The following is a 17,339-nucleotide window of genomic DNA, read 5'->3' as shown; positions in this document are numbered from 1 at the left end:
GACTTAGGTCAGACGAGGGGGCGACGGGGTCGTCTTGTGAGCCGGCCAGTGCTCTATATCAGCCTTCTTGATCACATTCAATTTTCTTTCTCTTCAAACAGTATGCTTCTGATTTTGTGAAGTTTGGAGCCTGTCCTGAGCACATGGGGTCTGGAGGTGGCCCTATTCCTGTGGTCTTTGTTTATTCTCTGAATTATGGTGTGAATCTTTATGTGCCCAAGCTTCATCATAATTTCAAACTTAAAGGATTTAAATATGGGAGATGGATGCCACGTTCTGGGAATAGATTTTCAGGATAACAGCCAGGATTGGTAAAAAGTAGGGAGAATGGATACAGCCTTCAAAAAAGAAAAGTTATTTTACAATTTCTTGTAGATAAATTAAAGTGCTTGTTGGGATTCTATCAGGAATGTTTAATTGGGATACCTACCTCCCATTTTCATGAAACAAAATAATTTTATTATTTGTTTAGTGCCTACTGTCTGGCAATGAAGTAGCCCCTTTGCATACAGTTTTATCATTTAATATCTACAAAGAGTCCCAGGAGAACACACGTGTCACCGGTGAGGGAACCAAGATCATCCAGGGTATGTGGCTGGAAGGCAGATGGGCTGGAGGGCTTACCCTCCTTCAGGCTGAGACAGAGACACCAAGGTTTATTGACAAGCATGTTGCAGAATGGTTTACTTAATACTTTGCTTCCTTGATGAAGTGGATCTCTTGAAATTGTTTATGTCTGGCTTATATTCCCCTCTCTCCTCTGCCTCAGGACTTCTCGTAAGTAGGATGAATTCAGCCTGAACTGATTCAGGAAAATCAGAAAATATAAAATTAGTTCACACAAATGTCTGATTAGTCCTTGTAATTCAGTAATTCCTAAAACTCCTAGAAATGCAAGGAAGGTGTGTTACCTCGGGGACTGAGTGCATTTGAAGAGTGAGAAATTTAGTGTGATCTGGTAAAGGCACAGGCTCTATAGACAAAGATCCGGGTTTGGATCCTGGCTCCACCAAGTACTGGAAACATGACCACACATAGGCTCAGTTTCTTCATGTGTTAAATGGGCTGATGGAGCTCACCTCTAAGCAGTCAGGTCAAAATAAGATGGTACGAGTGACTCTCAGGCAGAATGCTTGGCAAAGTGCTAGTTGCTCTTGCTGCTTTATAATGTCTTCTTAGGTAATTCCGTTGTCCATTGGCTTGCAAATATCTCCTCATTTGATTTAAGAAATATAGCATGCCTTAAGAATTTTAAAATAAGGAATGAAGATTTACTGATTAATGCTGGGTGTATTTTTATAGGTCATTTATTAAAAACAAGTAGTTCTCTAAAGAGAATTTATTCAGTGTGCCTAGAATATGATTCAGTTAAAAATGATTTTCCTTTAAATACTTTTCAGAAATTTTCTGTGATATTTTTATCGAATAGTATTTGAAGTTTTCTGAGGAGGGGTTACATTTTGAAAAGATTATTCTAGTAACAATTGATATATTAAATAAATGATTCATATCCCTGGACAGCGTAAAGCCCTGGTTTTTTTTTTTAAATATATATAATTTTGGGGGTTAGTTCTATGTCATTTTATTGGGCAGAAGTATTTCCCATTTCCATTTTACAGGCAGAGAAGATGAGTCATACGATACTCATTATACAAGAGCAGCAGAGGCTGATTAATTTGGGCAGAGGAGGAAAAGTGTGTGGAGAAAAAATCCTTGATTCTCAAACTGGACACATTCTGCAGTGCTGTGCAGCTGGAACGGTTTTGAATTTGCTTCTGGGTTGTCCTAGGTTTCGGCCCATGTGCCTGGAAAGGTCTCTCGGGTAAACATCCTAATTTAAGAAGTTTGTCATTCTAAATGCTCTTAAGAGGATTAAACAAAGTCCACAGCAAATAAATGAACATGTTTGGAAGGTTTTCCACCCTCATGTAATTTCCAGAAAACAGACATGATTCACTTGCTAAACCAAACACACAGGTATATTAATGAGCCTGGTTCACATGACTGGTCAGCACGGAGGGAGCCTCATCTATTGGCGTGGGTTCTGCTGCAGGAACCGCACCTGAAGGTTTAATTAGAATTTATTTCCAGCGAGTGCTGCTCCAGCCTTTTTCTCCCCAATGTAAGAAAGTGCCCTCCTTGCCTGGCCGTTAGTCTGCAGAGCCCCGTGGCTCACACACTCCCCTGCTCATCAGGAGGCTGATGGAGCCAGTTTGCTTAGACACACTTAGCTACACTCGCAGCGGGGATCATCAGTCTCTTCTGTGTGTTCACCTCCACGTGCAGGGGAGAAAATCGAGTTTTGCTGGCGACAAACACTAATTGACCACCAGTTGTTTCAGAGGGACTGTGATGTTGAAACCTGGAGTCCCTTTCATTTTTATATGTTGGATGCCGACAAACTGCATTTTATATGTTGGATGCGACACCCCCACTGTAAGTACACCCACCAGGGAGGGGGTCGGAATTTTGATCTGCACGTATTCAGATCCTGGCACTGGTCAGCTTACAGTGTTCTCGCTGGGTTTGGGAGACTGTTTCCGTAGTGATTTATTTGGTTTCCAATAAATTTGCACAGCCGTCTCCTTCAGTTGAGTTCTGATGAGTTCAGTTGGGAGGGGCATGTGAAATTGGGGCAGGCAGAGAGGTGCAATGAAGACTAGACACCATCTGGTTACCTCTCATTTTTTATGGGCCCAAAAATGCTTGTCTTGTTTTCTTTTCTCCTCCATCCACCCCTTCACGTCAGGGAGTCGTCTTCAAGAATTTCATCCTAAAATATAAAGTAATGAAGAAGGCAGTGTGTCTCTTTGGTTGATTTCATTTGACTTGGGTTCATTGTTAAAGATTTTCCTGTGAGGATTTTGTGAGCTTTTAAAAGCTGGAAGAGCAGCACAACCAAGGAGAGAAAGTCAGAGAAACGAGTCAGCGGCCCCTGTGAGTTCTGCAGGACGAAGGCAGGAGGTGGGGCGGAGGCAGCACCGTGTCCTCCCCTGTAGCCCTGAGGCCAACGTGGGCATGAAAAGCCAGCGTCTCTTGTTACCATGTGTTCTATCAGGTCTCCAACTAAAGGAATGCGAGGAGATTTGGGGAGGCCTTACCTTTTAACCTCTTGTCAAACATCTTTAATGCTGACTGTATTTATTCAAGATGACACAGAGATCACCTGCAGAGCTTGAGGGAGCGGTGCTTGCTTCCTGACTTGCCCGCCCCAGGCTCACTCATCAGACTCCTGATTCTTGCAGGCACTGCAGTGCCCATGAGGAGCACTCTGCTCCTGGGGGTCTCTGCTCCTGTGGGGGGAGCTGTGCTCATCGAGGAGCTGGGCACTGGAGTGCTCACATTGGAGCCGGTCGCACCAGCGCTGATCCCTCACCACGTGATGAGCCCTTTGTGTAAGTTGTAGAGGTGGGAACCAGAGTCTTCCTGTGTCTACGGAGTTCTCCAGTAAAGCCAACTTGGAGGAAAGAAAGAAAATGCCTACTGTTCCATGACTGTGTCCTAAGGGTTTAAAGCTCACTGCGGAGAACACGTGAGAACTCATCCAGTAAATACTCTGGGGTCTTGACTCTGACATGTCATGAATTTGGCATTCTCATAATGTTATTTCTCTTAAAATATGTCTAAGCAATCATTTTTGTGTGATGGTTATATGTGCATAAGTGTCCTGAAGAAACTGTTGTGGATGGAAGTGTGGGCATCAGTGGTACCAGAATGGCTGGTGGTCCTGGGGGCTGCCCGAGCTCCACACCATTTGTTACCAGCAGTCTTTCAGGTCGCATCTTATTCCAGAGCTCACCGGGGCTCCCATCTCTCACTATGTGTCTTGAGAGAATATTTGTTCAGAGGGGAGGGGATGGGGTGCTTCCAAGTCTGGGTTCTGGGGTTCCCTGTCTAAAGGTGGCACTGGCACAAATCCTTTATTCGTGGGGTAATTAAGCCACACAGTCTCGTGGTTAATTTGGCCTCCCTGTCCTTCTTCATGTTAGGAGCTGGAGGGCTTGGGTAAGGCCCCCAAACCTGTTTTTGGTAAGCTTTCAGCCCTACTACACAACCTGGGTTGTTCCGTTTCAGTCACATGACTTTGATTTTTGCAGGTAAGTGTGACTCCTGGACAGTGCCTGGGACTTCCAGGTTTCCCCTACAGTAGGAACACTGAAGAAATTTCAACCCGTAAGTTGTGTTTGGGGGCCTCGAGGACAAGTAGGGACCCACAGAAAGATATCTGGATGGGTGGCGATCAGGCCCGAGTCTTGGAAGGACAGAGATTCCATTATTGTTGTAACAGTGAACTTAAGGGAGGAATTCGGGAAGGTCTGATGCAATTGAAGTTAAAAATATTATCTGGCTTTTATTGTTAGTAGTAGTGGTTTTTAAACCTTAGACCCATTCCCGCTTTTTATAAGAAATATTTTGCAACCTTTCTTTTTTGGTGCCCGGAATTGAACATCATGGAAAGTGTAACCTAAGTATAAATATGATAAACAAATAGACAGGTAGATGGAAAAATGGGGTACCTAAATTCTTATATTATGGGGTATTTTATATTTATGCTAATTAGTGACCTCTCAGGACAAAAGGCACATACAAAGGGAGTCACTTCTAATAAACTGTTTTTCCAAGCCTTACCTAACTGGGAAACAAGTGGGTTCAGAATGTTAGAGAACCTCCCATGTCCCCGGGGAAATCTCCTTGTCAGAGTTACACTTGCTGATGGTGTCCTGTGCTAAGTGCAAGCAAATGCGGTTCGGAAGCTGCCCGGAGGCTGACTCCGGGGATTCCTTCTCCGTCGCAGCTGTGAGGGAGCCTTGCCTTTCCTGACCACAACTACAGAGGCGATTTTGAATCTCTGAAAACTGCCATACCAGTGTATATCACAACCCCCACAAGATATGTTGAATAAAGTAGAAAACTTTAAGTGCCTCCTTTAGGATAGAAATAGGGTATAAAATAAGTCATGATTTAAAAAATTCTAGTGCCCGAATAAGTGCTACATTACACTGGCTGCATTATTAGGTTAGACAACTTCATTACTGCTTTCCATACCACATCTTCTAGTTAGATTTTATTTATCTTTTTTTCCCTAAAGAAAAAAAATCATATGATGCTTTCTTGTGTCAGAGGTGACAAGGAGAGAGCAAGTGTAAAACCAGAAATCGTGATACTGGTCAGTCTAATATCAGCTCCGTCACTGCGCAGATCATCTTAACTCATTTTACTGCACTTTTTGGAATTAACTTCTCACTTGGAAAATCCCCTGTGTCAGTTAGATTTGCTAGTAAAACAATTTTTTTTTTCTTACTTAGTGCATCAGTGATGTTTTCAAGATGATAAAAAATTTTGCCCATGGCATTTAAACAGTTGCTTCTTCTCGAAATTCATGGTTCACGGTCTTGTATTTGTCACAACTGGAGAACTGTGTTTTCTGTGTGCAAATTCTCATTGCTTTGGTGACGCAGGGACACTTGTCCTTACTGGATGGAATATGATAGTTGTTGTTTGCATTCTCTCCCTAAATCTGGAGTCCTGTGTTATGATTCCTGTTAACTTAAAAAATATGAATATTGTTATTTACCTAAATAGATAACATCACACCAGTGATGTATATCAAATTGGTCCAACTAGGAATTCCAATATTAAATGAGACAGTAATTTCACAACTCACTATTCCAAAAATTTGGATTGATGGTTCAATTATACCAGGGACATTACCTGTTGTAATTGAATCAATCATTGCTTTCTTCAATAAAAGTTTCCATTCCATCTGCTCTTTTGTTTTATTGTCCTTCAGTGTTTTGTTTACTTTCTTTCCCAAATGTATATGATTTTGGATTTTGTCATTGAAAATCCTTGCTGGTTTTGCTACCTCATGCTGGAGAGGAAGCCTTGTGACTGTTTTATAGTCACTGATTTCATGGTTGTATGAGTGCTTAATGCCACATTGCAGGGATGTGGAGACCTAATGAAGTGTGTGCATCAAAGGCTTAGTCTACATTGAGTGCAGGGTTAGTGTGAGCAGCTCATGTCATCAGTATCATAGTTAATCCATTACAATCATCCTCTGTTAATCAGTGTTATCATTCTAACATCTCCAGTAGAGGAAATGTAGTATTCTAAATGCAAATCTTTGCCACTCTTTTAGTCAATTCAACACCTTTAAAGCTTTGCTGTAATAGGACTGTGTGCCTGGTATCCCTACTTCTGCTTCTCCTGACCCAGGACGCGGTCTCCACGGCTGATGATCCATGAGATACTGGATTCTTGGTCCCATGGCTCTGTGTTCTGGGACATCTGGGGACTTCAGCACTGTTTTAGGGGCTTTGGGTCCCACCTCTTCATAGCATTGCTGAGATGAGATCTGTGGGTTCACCCTCATTCTTGAGTGTATGGTGCATTTTTTCTAGAACCAACACACACCACCGTGGCAGCACTGCTTTGACCATGTGCTGGGACAGCGTGTGCTTCAGTTCTTGGGTTTAAATTTTCTGTTCAAATTTCTAAAATGGGGTATATTGACAGATACACTCCATGTAAACAGAAGCTCTGGGAGGTTTTCAGCAACTTCTAAGAGCATAAATATTCCTGAAGCAGCTAATCTTCCTCCCAACAAGTGAGGAGCAAGCCGGCAAGTCCTGGGGGCCTGTGGCGGCCAAGCTGTGCAGCCCAGGCTGCTCACCGAGGAGCAAGGAGAAAATCTTAAAAACCTACTTCCATGCTGTCTTTCACAAAATCTCAGAAATGAATGTTTCAATATCTATAGAGGGGTGATTTTTTAAAATAAATTTTTTATTTTTTTCCTTTTTCAGTATTATTAGGTAGAATTTTTACAGTTCAACTCCACATACACATTGCATGTAAATACATGTATAGAGCATACTGCATTTTTTAGTTTACATATATGTACTAATTATTCTTTCTAAGAACAGATTAGAGCTTTAGATTTTTAAAATTACAGTTACCAGAGGAATAAGGACATCTACAAAAGAATAAACAGAATATGGTAATCCAACCAAAAAGGACAGTCAGATGTGCTTGCATATATTCAAGAAATCAAAATAATATTTAGTTCATTTGTGGTCTTATTATTATTGCTATTAATTTTAGATTCCCCATAAATGAAGCCTTATGGCATTTTTCTTTCTCTTTCCACCCCACTTCACTTAGAATGACAGTCTTCAGGTCCATCCATGTTGCTGCAAATGGCATCTTTTATGGCTGAGTAGTATTCCATTGTAGATGTGTATCACCTCGTCTTTATCCAGTCATGTGCTGATGGACATTTGTGTTGTTTACATGTTCCTTGTTCTATGTCTCTTCTGTCAACAATTATGGATTTTAAATATTTTCCACCTTAAAATCCTTCCTGAAGGAGATGTGGTAACTGGAATCAAAAACAGTTACAGCACAGGGTTGTGTGTGAAGGGCCCTGGGGGCTTGGTAGAAAGGTTGGCAGAAAGGATTTCAGATTCTGATCAAATGATTCCTCCTCTTGTAGCCCTGCTGACTGCCTCTCTCACGGCCGGCCCTACAAGTCTGACCAGTCCCTTCTGTGAATCCTACTGTATTGTGCACAAAGTTTGTCCAAATGGTGTCATCCAGTAGGGACCTTAAGTGAGGCACCCAAGCTCCTGTGTTGGTTTCTTCCATCAACCCTTAACTTCCTTGGGAGCCAGGACTGTCTCATTGCCCCAAGGGTCCCTAACGCCTAGTGAGATGCCTGATACAGCTGGTACATAACGAGCACATGGGTCAAATGGAAAAACCTGATCAAAGAAAAGGCCCTCATTTTTCAGACATGCCTACTTGAGTACATAGGGTAAAATGACATGTCTTCTTGGATTTGCTGTCAAATAGTTCAACAATGGACAAATTAAAGAACAAAGGTCTGAATAAAGGAAATATGGAAAAGTTTGTGCATTCCTTAATCTGGGTGATGGGCTTATTGTACTATACTTACTGATGTATACTTAAGTTAGTTTATAATTTTACTGTCATTAGCTGAATGGCAAGTATTATTACGTATTAATTGAAATCCTTAGAACTGACCAAACTTACCCCACACAAAATCCTTAATGTCCTAGTTGTCTGTCTTACAGAAATCTTTCCCCACAAAGACAGGAAAAAAGGGAAAGGCAGATCCGTGCAGTATTTCCACGTTGTCAAAGACCAAAGTCCGACACAAAAGAATAGATTGTAAAAAAGATAAAGAGGCTGAAATCAATGTCCAGGAAACCTAGCTAAGAATCCTGAATGGCCCAACTTAACTAACCTCAGCCCTGCCACATCAAGAATGGGGCAAATAGCACCTAGTGGATTTTCTTTTTTAAATAAATAAATAATGATCCAGTTCCTACCACAGGCAATTATGATAAGACTGAGTATAAGATCTAACAACAAATAGTGTACAAATCATAATTTCTACTTGATTCAAACTGCTTCTTCTATAAAATTTGAATCTTTTTATTCTTAAGACAGATTTGTGGCATATGACCTAGTGATAAAATTTTCAACTGGCTTGTATTAAAAAAGTTCACCATAGTGAGAGTTTATTACATCAACTATGCCTTTTTGGAAAACCGATGTGCCTTGTCACTCTCTTTCATAATATTTCCTGTGGAAAATTCAATCCTTCATTCAGGAAAAGGCTGAGCAATATATCTCATGGAAAACCTTCATAAGCTGCAACACAAGAAAATGAAAATGACAGTGAGCAGCCCGTGAAGCCGGCAGACACACACAGCGCACGGCTGTGTTTCCGCCTCGACTTTCTGTAACCAGCAGGGAAAATGTGCATTTCAAGAAATAGACATAAACACTTTTCAGGAACTGAGCACACAATTTCCCTTTCAGGGTTTAGTGGGCTTCCATTTAATTCTATGAGAAATGTTTAAAACAACAGAACAACATCTGAGATAGAGTTTAAAGTTACTTTTATGGCTTAATGAAAATAAAACCAGCCGATAGTTATCATTTTTACTTTATTTGATCTCACTCTCTTACTTTACCTCCACAACATCCTCCACAACATGATGGTGAAAGTCCCCTCCTGGGTCAGAAGGCTAAGTAGAAAGTACCAATCACATGGAGGTGTGCTTTGTTGTTTTATTTTTCAAAACAAACAAGTTTCATTCATGTGATTTAATAATTAAGATCAGAAACAAAGTCTACTCAATAAATGGTAGCCAACACTTGTCATCATAGCTGCTCATCAGGTTTGGCCCCACGTTACACACTTTTACATGGACATGTGCCATGTGCTGTCATGGGAAACGGTGAGTGGGGACAGGGCCTCTGCTCTCACAGGGCACACAGCCTGGTGGGGGAGGCGGTGTTCAATCATTGCCCTTCTTTTTTAATATACTTACAAATTATGGGAAATGCTATTCAAAAAGAACAAAATGAGTCAATGAAAGTGAAAAATACAAGGACAGTATTTAGGCTGAAGGAAGACAGGGAACCTGTTTGAAGTGCTGACACTCCACTGAGACCCAAAGGACAACTCGGGTGCTGCAGGTGAAGGGCAGGGACACACTGATAAAGGGCTGATATCCAGAATATACCAAGATTTCTTTAAACTCAACAAGAAGGATGAATAACCTGATTAAAAAATGAACAAAATGCCTGAACACACACCTCATTAAAGAAGAAATCTAGATGCCAAAGAAGTCTATGGAAACATGCTCCACAGCATCTGTCATCAAGGGGATGCATACTGAAACAGCGAGGTACCACTGCATACCTGTCAGAACTGCCAAAACGCAGAACACTGACAGCACCGAATGCTGGTGAGGATGTGGAGTGACAGGAATTCTCATGTATTGTTGGTGGGAATGGAAAATGGCCCAGATACTTTGGAAGGTGGTCTGGCAATTTCTTACAAAACTAGACGTACTCCTACCATATGATCGGGCAACTGTGCTCCTTGGTGTTTACTCGACGAAATGGAAACTTGTGTCCACACACAAATCTGCATACAGATATTAATAGCAGCTTTACTCATAATCACCAGAACTCAGAAGCAACTAAGCTGTTCTTCAGTAGGTGAATGGATAAACTGTGGTCCAGCCAGAAAATGGACTATTATTTGGTGCTAAAATGAAATGAGTTATCAAGGCATGGAAAGACATGGAGGAACCTTAAACACATATTACTAAGGGAAAGAATCCAATCTGGGAAGGTTCTGCAACTGTCTGATTCCAACTGTATGGTGTTCTGGGAAAGGCAAAACCACAGAGACTAAAAGATCAGTGGCTGTCAGAGGCTAGAGGGGAAGGAGAAATGAATGAGGTGCAGCACGGAGCATTTTTAGGGTCACTAAGACAGACTACTCTGTATGATGCTGTGACGGTGGATACGTGTCATTGCACATCTGTCCAAACCCACAGAGTTTGGACACCACCAAGTGTAAATCCTAGTGTCAAGCATGGGCTCTGGGTGATGATGACGTGTCAGTGCAGGTTCACCCATTGTCGCAAATGTACGCTCTGGTGCAGGCGTCAAATGTGAGGAGGCTGTGGGGACAAACTGCAGTTCATACACCCAATCCAGCCCCAGCCACCGCGGTGAATAAAGCTCTGTGGGTGTGTGGACTGTCCGGCTGCTCTGGCGTTTGAAAAGCAGAGCTGAGCAGCTGCACCAGAGATCAGGAGGTTTGCAGACACTGAAATATTTACTCCCAAGCCCTTGACAGAAAAAGTCTGCTGAGCCCTTTACTACACGAACCAGTATTCACCCTGATGAGACAGGACAGCAGGGCCCAAACCAGGCATGGTTAATCGGACTGAAGCAATGTTTTAGTTCCAACACCTTTGCTGAAGTCCTGCAGAAACAGCGACAGACTGTAGCCAGGAAGCGTCTGCAGAAGGAGTCGGTAGCAGGCCTTCCTGCCAGGCTCCGGGATGCCGGGGGCCGTGCGCTGCACGGGGGCCACCAACTTGAAGAAGGCGGAATTGCAGTGGAAGCCGATCAACTCATAGAGCTCGGAGAGGATGCTGCACTGCTGAATTCTCTCCTCGGAACGCTGAGGCACAGGGAGAAAAGCAACAAGCATCTGAACAAAACAGGTAAGTGAAAAAAGACACGAAAAAAGTTTTCCCTTAAAACAGAGACCCGATGACACAGGAAGGAAGAGGAAGGCTGACTTAGTGCCCTGATGGGACCGGATGCAGAAACGCAGGGAAGCAGCGCTGTGCAGACTCTCCAGACCCCCTCCGGGCCCCACCTCTCCGCGTTCCGCCTCTCCTTTTACTAGAAAGGCCCGTATTCCCTGAAATAGAAGAATCTGCTACCTAAACATTGGACACAGAGAAGGGAAAGAGGAAAAGGAAGGGAAAATAAAGGGAACACCGTTTCATCTAGACCCGAGGGTTTGGGCGGGACTTTCACCGAACACACAACCTCTCAAAGCACAGAGCACACAGTGAGAGGCTGACAGAGTGACTGCGACTTCTGCTCCTTAAACACCAGCTACCTGCCAGCACACGCTGCGCCCGTTACTGAATCATTACAATCATCTCAGAAACTATTACTACCCCGGCTCACAGGCAAGGAAACCTGAAACTCGGGGAGGAATTATTATCATCCTGGACAAAGCCCCACAGCCGAGAAGTGTCAGAGACTCTGGCAGACCCTGGACTAAAATGCTCCTCATCACCACGGGCCCTGAGCCTCAGGCTGAGGCCACGTCAGGTCTGCACTGGCCCAGAGCACGAGTCTGTGGACAGGGAATGCTCCCACTCGAAGTGCAAGGCCAAGGCCCTCAGGAACCTATGTAATGAAACCAAATCCCCAAACTCATTTCCAACCCACTGCCCTGTCCGGGAGGACTGCTCGGCACATCTGGCTTATCACCTGTGCACAGGCTGTGCAAGGGGCCCAGACAGTGACGTGACGTCACAATGGAAGTGGCTCGGTGACCGCTTCATCGCAGGACAGACTCTCCCGGCTTCCAACGCTAACTCTCCATTCCATTTACAACTGGAAAGTAAGTTTAGACTTGTTTTCCTCTCCAGAAACAAAGAGAGTGGTAACATCAGCGGGAAACTCAAGACTGAGGAAGAGTCTCCTGGCCATTTGGAAGGATAGGCCGGGGAGGGAACAGAGACAGGGATCAGAAAGTCCCGTGTTCCAGTCCAAAGTCTGCACGTCACTCGCTTTGACAGTTTCCTTTTTAATACAGGGGATAAAATCTAATTATGATTGTTGGGAAAACTAAATGAAATAACGTATGCCACTAGCATAGGTGTAAAATCCTCCATGAGTGTTCCAGAAATGGACGTGACCGTGGTTAGTTACTGTCTGCCAAGTCTTGGGTGCTAAGCCCACATCAGCCAGCCAGATATGTGCCAGAGAATGCCTCAACAGCCAGCAGCCTTCTCCAACTTGGAAACTCACAGTGTCTGAAGAACAGGCAGTGGTGGATGCTTTGGGGCACTCTGGAGGTAGCACTCCAGTGATGACTTTAAAAAGATGGGGAGAATTTAGGGTACCATACAGTTCAAATACAGAAAACTCATTCCATGTCTACAAATATTCATCTCCAGCCATGAAGATTCAGAGAGGAAATACATATTCAAACGTACATCATTTTCCCACATAAGTGCATCAAAACAATTTGGAAAGAATGTAACTTTCTTCTCTAGATCACACAGCGGAGATTACAAGGTTTGTACTGAAAGCCCTACGTGTAAATCATCTGCAAATGTAACTCGGTCAACTATCAGTCATAATCATTTGAAGGGGAGGATGGAAAAGAACAAAGCCAAGCTAATACGCTCCAGTCTTTTGTTTAGTTACGATGTCACAGAGGAGACGGACACGTCAACAAGGAACCACTCTGCAGTGATCACGGAGCCGGGGAGCGGGATGGGCGGCAAGATGTATGGCGCAGCCGCAGCTGTGCCCTCGCTTCTAGGCAGGTACCCAGTCACCTCGACAAGGTGTCAAACGTTTATGCCCACTTCCTCATCACCTGACATGTATTAAAGAGAAATGGAAACCTATAAACGGCCAATAACCTCTGTGGGTACACCGTCCAAAGAGCAAAGTCACAGTTTGACAACTGGCCATCTCGGTTCCCTGGGATTCATTCTTGGAGAACCTTAAAAGCCACTCCTCTGTCCTCAAGAAGTGCTGCCTACTTGTCCTATCTTTGGCTCAGGGAGACAGCACGTTCACGTGGACTTTAATGTCTGTACAGATTTGACTGTCTTTCTCCAGGTTCACTTGTCCATTCTGAAGAGGCCTGAGTTAAGTCCAAATTCCATAAGATCAATTCCCTCCAGTGACAACTCAACGAGCCTGCAATTACAAGCCAACTGAACAGGACTGTCCTCAGCTAAAAATGTCACCCAACCTTCACTGCTTTCTTAATCTCCTCCCCTGGCTAATTGCAACAGACTAACACCACCCTCCACCAGGTTCCCCAACTATGTCAAATAGAAAGTAAGGTCCATAAAAGAGGAGACAACTCCATAGTCACCTCTGAATTCCTAGCATATAGTAATGCCAATAAATAGAACTATGATTATGGCTTCTTTTCTTTAAAACCTTTCCTGTTATTTAAATGAGACCATGGAAGGGAGTAGTTTGGGTCCAGTATCTTGATCCAGAAGACTCTGGAGGCCTTTATTGGAATGGCTGCCCACTGATTCATTCAAAACACAACTTCTCTTTCCGGGAGGAGCTGTGATTTTCTGCCAGGAGTTTGTTGTCACTCTCATGCCAGTACAGATTTAAACTAAATCCTTACTTTGGATATGTTATTTTTCCCCGCTTCCAAAAAAATTGACTTTTCTTACTTCCTTGCCTTGAGGAATGCTTTTTTATTTTTCTTTCTAATTCACCCTTTTATAAAGCAGGATTCTCAGGATGTGCTTGGCCTTACATAAGAACAGCCATCCAACTCCCAGTGTGAGAGGCCTCGGGCTCACCTCCTGCCCTCCTGCCAGGGCAACTGAAACTCAGTTCAGGAGCCAACCGGCACCCCAGGGCTTCTAAGGCTCACGTATCTCCCAGAATCCCTGCTTTCTGGTTTGTCTTGGCTTCTGAGAATTTCCCCTCACTTTCTTGACAATTAGCTGTGCAGCTTGAAAGATGAGGAAGGAAAGTTTTATTTCTTAATCAACATTTTAAGGAACTTATGTAATGAAGGTTTTCACGAGTTTCTAGAGCCCTCCATTGCCGAGACAGAAAACACACTAGATATTTTCTAAATTTAGATATCATGTGCATTTTTTCTTTGCTTTTGTTTTCTTAACTGCTAACATTTTTTAATTAAAAAATAAAATAAAGCCACAAATAGGATAGAACATTGAAGAGGAAACAAAATTAAAGGGCAAAGGCAGAAAAATGATAAGTACTCTACAAAGTTAATAGAAAACATACACTAAGGATCAGATCAGCAATTCTCAGTAACAGCTAATTGAAACCTGACCATGAGGTAAAACGTGTCTCCTGTCAGGAGACGGACATCAGAAAATAGAATTAAATCAACAAACTAAAATTCTAAGTCTGGCGAGGTACAGAAGGCTACCAGCTAAATGTGTTTTCTTCTGGAAAAGAGGGAGGCTCACCAGCTCTTTTCTGTGGAGCCTGAGCCCAGGTGAGGACGGTGAAGTGAGCTCTGTAAGTACCCAATTAGCAAAGTGAGTGATGAATAAAGAGAAGTGAGCTTTGATGACTATTCACTTGTCCTGTAAAGTATGCCTTCACGTTCAGTGATCAATACCTCGGCGTCCTCAGGGATTGAGATTATAGGAAAATGCACAGCCTGGGCCCAGACCTCCTCTGTGATTGTGACATTGCACTTAGATGTTTCAATGGCACCTCCAACTCCACCAGCAAAGAGCTGACTTAACGGTGCTCCTCCCATAGCCGTCCTGCCCAGGACCCATTGTTGGGGGGCAAGGTCTCCCTGCCTCTCCCAGCTCAGGCCCATAACTCACAGATGTGACTGGACCCCTCGTTCAGGGTCCCGATTTCCTCAGTCACCGAGTCCCACCACCCACACCTGACCTACCAGGTACTCAATGGCACTCCCTCAGCACTGGCTGTGTGCTGGGGACCATGCTGCACACTGTGCACACGTTATCTCACTGGACCTCCAGAGCAGTCCTGGGAAGTCTGTATATCACTGCTTCAATTGATAAGATAAATTATTTCACTTCCTTGAGTGCGTCATCCAAAGTGACACGGCTACTGAGCCACAAACCTGGGACTGAAAATCACTTGAAAATTGAACACTGCTACACCTTGCAGCCACCCTACTCTGACTTATCACATCACCTCCTGCCGAGCCTTCTAAATGTTTCTAAGCATTCTACAAACAAAAGTGATCTACGAGAGCACCCCACTCCCCTACTTAAAATCTGTCAATGACGGTCCACTGCCCTTAGGAGAAAGCCCCACCGGGCCTGAACACAGCCCAACGGCCCGGCATCCGCATTCCCTGCGCGGCCTCGCCGCCTCACCCACCACGCAGCTCTACACGTGACATGTCCAGGACAGGGAAGCTGACTCCGTACAACCCGGGGCTCGTCTCACTCAAACAATGATCACCCTCTTCAGTGGTCACCCTCTTCAATGCTGACTCTCAGAAAAATATTTTCTCTGGATGAATCAATATCTTTTTCCTTACAACTTCCCATCATTGATAATGAGCTAACCCCAAAAGAGAGAAGACCTAATCCTCAGTCTCCTTATCTGTAAATTGCAAATAACAAGGAAATATGAGAGGTTTTAAGCAAAATAATATTCATCTGAGGCTGAGGGACAATTCCCAAAACACAGTAATCACTCAATATGTGCTTACTTAATACTAAAAAAATAGATTCCATTCCAGCAACCTTAAATCAATGCTTTATGTCTTTGTCCAAAAGACTACCGACAAACTGTTGGACTAATTTGAGCAGATCAGCCCAAGCGTACTGGGATAGGTAAGCCTTGACTCTAATTACAGCTGCAGCCACTGAGCACTACGGGGCAGGGGCAGTTTGCTCAAACTATTACATGTTGTTTGAGCATTTAGTTGTAGTTATTGAATAAAGACAGGTATTATATAGTCAAAGCTCCTGAAATATAAATCTTCAAAGATTGATGCAAATTAGGTTTCAAGTACAACACTGTCACTAGAAATTATTTGAAAATCATAGTCTTAGCTCCTCCACACATCAAAAGGGCATGTTCTTAATGTATCTGACTGTATACACTGAAAGGATTCTTTGAAAGAAATTAAGATGAAGCCATACTGAATAAGCTCTCAGTCTAATCTGCACAAAGCCCCACCCAAGGGTCTCACTTCTCACTTCCACATAGGTGTTCAGGTAGCTTAACCTGGGTTTTGGTTTCTTATGACACAGGGGTGGGAAGAATTGTGGATAGATTTATGTAGCAAATATAAATCTAGGGTATTTGCTGTGTAGGAATCCTAGAAATAAATAAATTGTTATATAGTCCCACCCTTAGGAAGCTCAGCCTTTCCAATTACAACAGCATTAAAAATAAAATGAGTGATACATTTAACAAAATTTTACAAGATTTGTACATTGGATATTTTGAAGTATCACCAAAAAATTTTTTAAAGATCTACATATATGGAAGGCATCCCATGTTCATGGAATGGTAGACAATATTGTTAAAAATGTTAAGACTCCCCAAAGTGATCTAAAAATGTAATGGAATCCCTATCAAAATTCCATCTGACTTGTTTGCAAAAATTAAAAAACTGATCTCAAAATTCATATGGAATTGCAAGGGACCCAGGTCAGCCAAAACAATCTTGAAAAAGAAGAGCAAAGTTGGAGGACTCACTCAAAGGTTATTACAAATCTATAGTATTCAAGTCATTATGTTACTGGCATAAATTTGGATGCATAAATCTATGAGACACAATAAAAAATCCAGGGGGGAAACTTACATTTACAGTCATTTTTCCAGAAATGTGCCAACAACACTCCATTGAAAGAATAGTCTATTCAACAAATGGTGCAGAGACACCTGGGTATCTGAAGGCAAAAGAATGAATCTGGAATCTGGACCCCCGTATTTTATATAACAAATAAAATATTAATTCAAAATGGATCACAGACAGAAATGTAAAAACTAAATGTATAAACTTTCTAAAAGAAGACAGTATAAATCTTTGTGGTCCTAGGATAGGCTATGGCTTCCTAGATACAATATCAAGAGCACAAGTGGAAAAAAAAAGATAAACTGGACTTCATCAAAATTAAAACCATTTGTTACAAAGGGCATCATCAAGAAAGTGAAATGAAAGGGGAAGGGGGTAGCTCAAGTGATAGAGTGCATGCTTAGCAAGAAAAATAAAATGAATAAATCTA

At 42.8% G+C, this 17,339-nt stretch overlaps 1 pseudogene; it reads right to left on the bottom strand.

The window, feature by feature from the left end:
- Positions 1-8,964: 8,964 nt before the first annotated feature.
- Positions 8,965-17,339, bottom strand: part of LOC135319017 (trafficking protein particle complex subunit 9-like) — a 62,485-nt pseudogene continuing 54,110 nt past the window's right edge.

The sequence above is a fragment of the Camelus dromedarius genome, chromosome 23 (genome assembly GCF_036321535.1).
Source record: "Camelus dromedarius isolate mCamDro1 chromosome 23, mCamDro1.pat, whole genome shotgun sequence".
Lineage (NCBI taxonomy): Eukaryota > Metazoa > Chordata > Mammalia > Artiodactyla > Camelidae > Camelus > Camelus dromedarius.
Note: the sequence above shows the minus strand (reverse complement) of the source record. Positions and strands in the feature narration are given on the sequence as shown.